General features: G+C 54.1%; 1 long non-coding RNA gene across 1 annotated transcript; it reads left to right on the top strand.

The window, feature by feature from the left end:
• Positions 1-593: 593 nt before the first annotated feature.
• Positions 594-6,094, top strand: LOC120996462. Its single transcript, XR_005777784.1, has 3 exons — positions 594-698; positions 4,651-4,655; positions 6,045-6,094. It is a non-coding gene; the product is annotated as an uncharacterized LOC120996462 (long non-coding RNA).
• The last annotated feature ends 386 nt before the right edge of the window (positions 6,095-6,480 follow it).

The raw sequence follows: 6,480 nt of genomic DNA, 5'->3' as shown, positions 1-6,480 counted from the left end.
GCTAGCCCTCTTTCACTTTGCCTCCCAAATCCGGGGCTTAGCAGTGAGAGTACGGTCAGACAACATGACTGCAGTCTTGTACATCAACAAGCAGGGAGGCACAAGATCTCTACCCCTCCTTTTAGAGATCGGGGTAATTCTTCGGTAGGCAGAGTTGAACATTTCCCACATGTCTGCCATCCACATCCGTGGTTCCTGCAATATAATCGCGGATCGTCTGAGTCGCGGTCTGCCGACAATGGAATGGTTTCTGCATCCGGAGATATTCAGGCAGATAATCCTCAGGTGGGGTTTGCCAGAGTTAGATCTCATGGCAACGTGGTTCAATGCCAAGGTGGAGAGGTTCTGTTCCCTTTACAGGGAGGACAACCCCCTGGCGATAGATGCTCTGTCGATACCGTGGAGGTTCAGGTTGGCTTACATCTTCCCTCCTTTTTCCATGATACAGAGGGTATTGATGAAAATTTGTCAGGATCAGGCCTCGGTAATACCAATCATACCATTTTGGCCCAAGAGATCCTGGTTTACCCAGCTCATTCAGATGAGTCGGGGACATTATTGGAGGCTCCCCCCACGGCAGACCCTGGTGTCATGGGACACTCACCTCTGCCCAGATATGCACAGGTACAATCTGACAGCTTGGAGGTTGATCAGTTCCTTCCCAAAATAGAAGGGCTTTCAGAGTCGGTCCTGAGAACGTTGTCACTGTCATGGTCTTACCTTCTTGCTGTTCTCCTTCGTTTGACATGTGCTGGCGGCCATCTTGGTTTCTGGGTTTCTTGTAGCCTCCCACCCTGCGGCTCCTCCTTCCCACTGGGAGGAGCTGGATGCCTAGCTCATATATATAGGAGGTCTGTGGCTTCAGTTCCTTGCTTGGTCCTCCTGTGTTCACATGCTTCTAGACTGCTGCTGCTTCTGGTTCCTGATCCTGGTTTCGTCCGACTACCCTGCTGGTTCCTGATCCTGGTTTCGTCCGACTACCCTGCTGGTTCCTGATCCTGGCTTCGTCTGACTACCCTGCTGGTTCCTGATCCTGGCTTCGTCTGACTACCCTTCTGGTTCCTGACCTCTGGCTTCGCAAGACTCTGCTTCGGTTTCGCCATCCGTTTGGACTTTTGCTTTACAGCTTTATTTTCAATAAAGCCTTCTTATTTTCACTTATCCCTTGTTGTACGTCTGGTTCATGGTTCCGTGACATTAGGACCAAGCCATGAATTCTGACGGTACAGGGCCATCCTCGCTACCCACGCTGGTTGCCAGACTTGATCAGCAGGATCACCTGTTGGGTCGGTTCGCTGTGGCGTTGCAAACCCTGCTTGAACGCACTGCTCATTTCGCTCCTGTTGCCGATGGGTCGGTTGTCGCTCCTGGGCCCGCTCCTACTGCCGCTCCGGTTGTTGCGCCAGAGTCTACCCCGACACCTGTTGTTGCACCTGTGGTGTTTCGGGGTATGACCGGTTCTGCCCCTCTTCCACAGCGCTTTGGGGGAGAGCCAACTCAGTGCCGAGGTTTCCTTAACCAGGTGGGCATTTATTTCGAGTTGCTGCCACATGCCTTTCCCACTGAGAGATCAAAGGTGGGCTTCTTGATCTCGCTGCTCTCGGACAAGGCCTTGGCCTGGGCCAGCCCTTTATGGGAGAACAACAATCCGGTGGTTGCCGAGTTTTCCGGTTTTGTTGCTTCTCTTCGGAAGGTATTCGATGTGCCAGCTCGTGCTGCCTCTGCTGCGAAGCTCCTTATGTCCATCAGACAGGGTTCACGATCCGTAGCTGAATACGCCATTGAGTTTCGTACCCTGGCAGCAGAGGTGGGCTGGAATAATGAGGCTCTGGTCGCTGCTTTCTCTCATGGTCTCTCGGATGCCTTGAAGGATGAGGTTGCAGCTAAGGACCTACCAGTTGAGCTCGAGTCTCTTATTTCTTTCCTGATTTTGATTGACACCAGACTCAGGGAGAGACCTTCCTTTAAGGAGAGCCTGCGGAGGTTTTCTAACAGATTGGCGCCTACGTTTGCTGTCCCACCCGTGCCTCCCTCTCCTCCCACGCCTCCTGGGGATGACTTGTCTGGGGGTGAACCCATGCAGCTGGGGTTTGCTCGCCTGTCCGAGGGGGAGAGGGTACTCCGGAGACGCGAGGGCCGATGCATGTACTGTGGTCTCGGTGGGCATTTTCGGTTGGCATGTCCGAACCGTCCGGGAAACGCTCGCACCTGAGATCCTGTCGGGGGCAGATCTTGGGTGGAGTCTCCTCGTCCCCGGTTTCCCGTGTTGACAAACTACTGATCACTGTTGTCCTCTCCTGGGTCGGGGGCTCGGTGACGACCCAGGCGTTGGTGGACTCTGGTGCCGGTGGTTTGTTCATTGATAATGTGTTCGCTGCCGCCAATTCCATTCCTCTGCAGGCTCGAGGTTCCCCACTGGCTCTTGAGGCGATAGACGGCAGACCCCTTCTGCCGCCACACGTGACTCATGAGACCCTTCCAGTGGGGATAGCCATTGGTGCCGTTCACAGAGAGTCGGTCTGCCTCCAGGTTATTTCGTCTCCACACTACTCGGTGGTCTTGGGGTACCCCTGGCTCCGGAAGCATAATCCGACTTTCGATTGGAGATCGGCCGAGATCCTCTCGTGGTCACCGCAGTGTGGGGCTAGTTGCATCCATGGGTCTGTTAAGTTGCTGTGTACTTCCTCGGACTCTCTGTTGCCTCCTGAATACGAGGAGTACCGGGATGTATTCGATAAGGTGCGCGCGGTTGCCCTACCTCCGCACCGCCCATACGATTGTGCCATAGAGTTACAATCTGGTGCCGTTCCTCCTCGTGGCAAAGTCTATCCACTGTCGGTAGCGGAGAATGAGGCCATGGAGGAGTACGTGAGGGAGGCGCTTTCACGCGGACACATTCGCAAATCCTCGTCCCCGGCAGGGGCTGGATTTTTCTTTGGGAAAAAGAAGGGCGGTGAGTTGAGGCCTTGCATCGATTACAGGGGTCTCAATCGCATCACGATCAAGAACGCTTACACGATACCCTTGATTTCCGAGCTGTTCGATCGCCTTAAAGAGGCCACGGTCTTTACCAAACTCGACCTGAGGGCGGCATATAACTTGGTAAGGATCAAGGCGGGCGATGAGTGGAAGACCGCGTTTAACACCAGGACCGGTCATTATAAATCCTTGGTTATGCCCTTTGGGTTGTGCAATGCGCCCGCAGTCTTTCAGGAATTCATCAACGATGTTTTCCGTGACCTGTTGCAGCAGTGTGTGGTGGTCTATTTGGATGACATCTTGGTATATTCTGAATCCATGGAGGCCCACATTCTGGATGTCAGACGAGTGTTGCAACGGTTACGAGAGAACAAGCTGTTCGGTAAGCTTGAGAAATGCGAATTTCACCGATCCCAGGTAACCTTCTTAGGTTACATCATTTCCGCTGAGGGGTTCTCCATGGATCCTGAGAAGGTTTCGGCTGTCTTACAGTGGCCCCAGCCCAGTGGTCTTCGTTCCCTGCAGCGCTTTTTGGGCTTCGCCAATTATTATCGGAAGTTCATCAGGGACTTTTCCATGCTAGCCAAGCCTCTCATGGATCTGACCAGGAAGGGCAGTAATTCCCAGGTCTGGCCGCTCGAGGCTATCCGAGCTTTTGAGGCTCTAAAGTCCGGCTTTGTGTCGGCTCCGATTCTGTCGCATCCCAACCCTGGGTTGCCCTTTGTCCTCGAGGAGGACGCGTCTGAGACGGGAGTAGGCGCCCTTCTGTCTCAGCGTAGAACTCCAGAGGGTCCTCTGCTTCCTTGTGGGTTTTACTCCCGGAAACTGTCTTCCGCGGAGTGCAACTATCAGATTGGTGACAGGGAGTTATTGGCCATCGTGCAGGCCCTTAAAGAATGGAGGCACTTGCTCGAGGGTTCGGTGGTTCCGGTCCTCATCCTGACGGACCACAAGAATCTGACCTACCTTTCTGAGGCCAAGAGATTGACACCACGTCAGGCCAGATGGGCTCTGTTCTTGTCACGTTTTAATTACGTGGTCTCCTACCTACCCGGTTCCAAGAACATCAGGGCGGATGCCTTATCACGGCAGTACTCCGAGCTGTCCAGGGAGGAGTCGATTCCGACTTCGGTCATACCTCTGAATCAGATCTTGGCCGCCATTCGCACCAGCCTGACCTCTCCCCTGGGTGAGCAGATTTTGGCGGCTCAATCTGGTGCTCCCTCTGGGAGACCCAACGGCAGATGTTTTGTGCCTGAGGAGTTGCGCACTCGGTTGTTGCGAACCTACCATAACTCCAAGACCGCGGGGCATCCTGGAAAGAATCAGCTGTCCTGGGCTGTTTCACGTCTGTTCTGGTGGCCTTCCCTACGTTCCGACATCGCCGCATATGTAGCGGCATGCTCCGTTTGTGCCCAGAGTAAGTCCCCTCGGCACCTTCCGTTGGGCCTTCTGCAACCCATAGCCACCGGGGAGCGCCCATGGTCACACCTGGGGATGGATTTCATTGTGGACCTCCCTGCATCCCGAGGCCATACGGTCATTCTCATGATTGTGGATCGGTTTTCCAAAATGTGCCACTGTGTTCCTCTCAAGAAGTTACCCTCTGCACAAGAGTTGGCCACGATTTTTGCCAGGGAGGTCTTCCGGCTGCACGGTTTGCCCAAGGAGATTGTGTCGGATCGGGGGAGTCAGTTTGTGTCCAGGTTCTGGCGCGCCTTTTGCTCCCAGTTGGGGATTCATCTCTCCTTCTCCTCGGCCTACCACCCTCAGTCCAATGGGGCCGCAGAACGATCCAATCAGGCCTTGGAGCAATTCCTTCGTTGCTATGTCTCCGATCACCAAGACAATTGGGTTGACCTCCTGCCTTGGGCTGAGTTTGCCAGGAACACGGCGGTGAACTCTTCCTCTGGGACGTCTCCCTTCATGGCCAATTATGGGTTCCAACCTGCCGTGTTACCGGAGGTATTCTCTCCCCAGGATATTCCGGCTGTGGAGGATCACCTTTCCGTCCTACGTGCTTCTTGGGTACTGATCCAGAAGTCCCTTGAGGTCTCTGCGCAGCGCCAGAGACTCCAGGCTGATCGCAGACGAGCGCCTGCTCCTTCCTACCAGGTCGGAGACCGTGTATGGTTGTCCACCCGCAACCTCAACCTTCGAGTGCCCACTCCCAAGCTGGCGCCTCGCTTTGTTGGTCCCTTCCGAGTGCTTCGCAGGGTAAACCCGGTAGCCTATGCCCTTGCGCTTCCTCCTGGCATGCGGATCTCCAACGTGTTTCATGTCTCCCTGTTGAAGCCACTGGTGTGTAATCGTTTCACTTCCTCGGTTCCTCGGCCTCGTCCGGTCCAAGTGGGTAATCGTGAGGAGTATGAGGTGAGCAATTTCCTGGACTCACGCCTGGTCCGCGGTCGGGTGCAGTTTTTGGTCCATTGGCGTGGTTATGGTCCAGAGGAGCGTTCCTGGGTTCCCTCCGCAGATGTCCATGCTCCTGCCTTGCTCCGAGCCTTCCACGCACGCTTCCCTCAGAAACCGTTCTTTACTCCGCGGAGGAGGGGCCCTTGAGGGGGAGGTACTGTCATGGTCTTACCTTCTTGCTGTTCTCCTTCGTTTGACATGTGCTGGCGGCCATCTTGGTTTCTGGGTTTCTTGTAGCCTCCCACCCTGCGGCTCCTCCTTCCCACTGGGAGGAGCTGGATGCCTAGCTCATATATATAGGAGGTCTGTGGCTTCAGTTCCTTGCTTGGTCCTCCTGTGTTCACATGCTTCTAGACTGCTGCTGCTTCTGGTTCCTGATCCTGGTTTCGTCCGACTACCCTGCTGGTTCCTGATCCTGGTTTCGTCTGACTACCCTGCTGGTTCCTGATGCTGGCTTCGTCTGACTACCCTGCTGGTTCCTGATCCTGGCTTCGTCTGACTACCCTTCTGGTTCCTGACCTCTGGCTTCGCAAGACTCTGCTTCGGTTTCGCCATCCGTTTGGACTTTTGCTTTACAGCTTTATTTTCAATAAAGCCTTCTTATTTTCACTTATCCCTTGTTGTACGTCTGGTTCATGGTTCCGTGACAGTCACATTCAAGAGCAGAATCTACTAAGAAAGCTTACTCCAGAATCATGAGAATATTCTCATCATGGTGTGCTTCAAACCAGGTGGCGTCTGCAGATCCGCCCCTCTCTACGATACTTCAATTCCTACAGGACGGCCTAGACAGAGGCCTTGCTCTATCTACTCTGAGGGTCCAGATTTCTGCCATCTCAACAAACCCTTATCTCGGGAACCGCTCATCAAACGCTTCGTTAAAGGAGCCGAAAGATTGAAGCCTACAGTACTGAGGCCCATCCCTCACTGGAACTTATCAGTCGTGCTCAGGGGTTTAGCATCTCCTCCCTTTGAGCCTTTGGAGGAGGTGGTTTTAAAGTTCATGATTTTGAAGTTGGTCTTCTTACTGGCGGTAACCTCGGCCAAGAGAATCTCAGAGCTTCAAGCCTTCTCAGCCTCAGAACC

This window comes from Bufo bufo, chromosome 3 (genome assembly GCF_905171765.1).
Source record: "Bufo bufo chromosome 3, aBufBuf1.1, whole genome shotgun sequence".
Lineage (NCBI taxonomy): Eukaryota > Metazoa > Chordata > Amphibia > Anura > Bufonidae > Bufo > Bufo bufo.
This window is presented reverse-complemented; position numbering and strand designations above follow the sequence as displayed.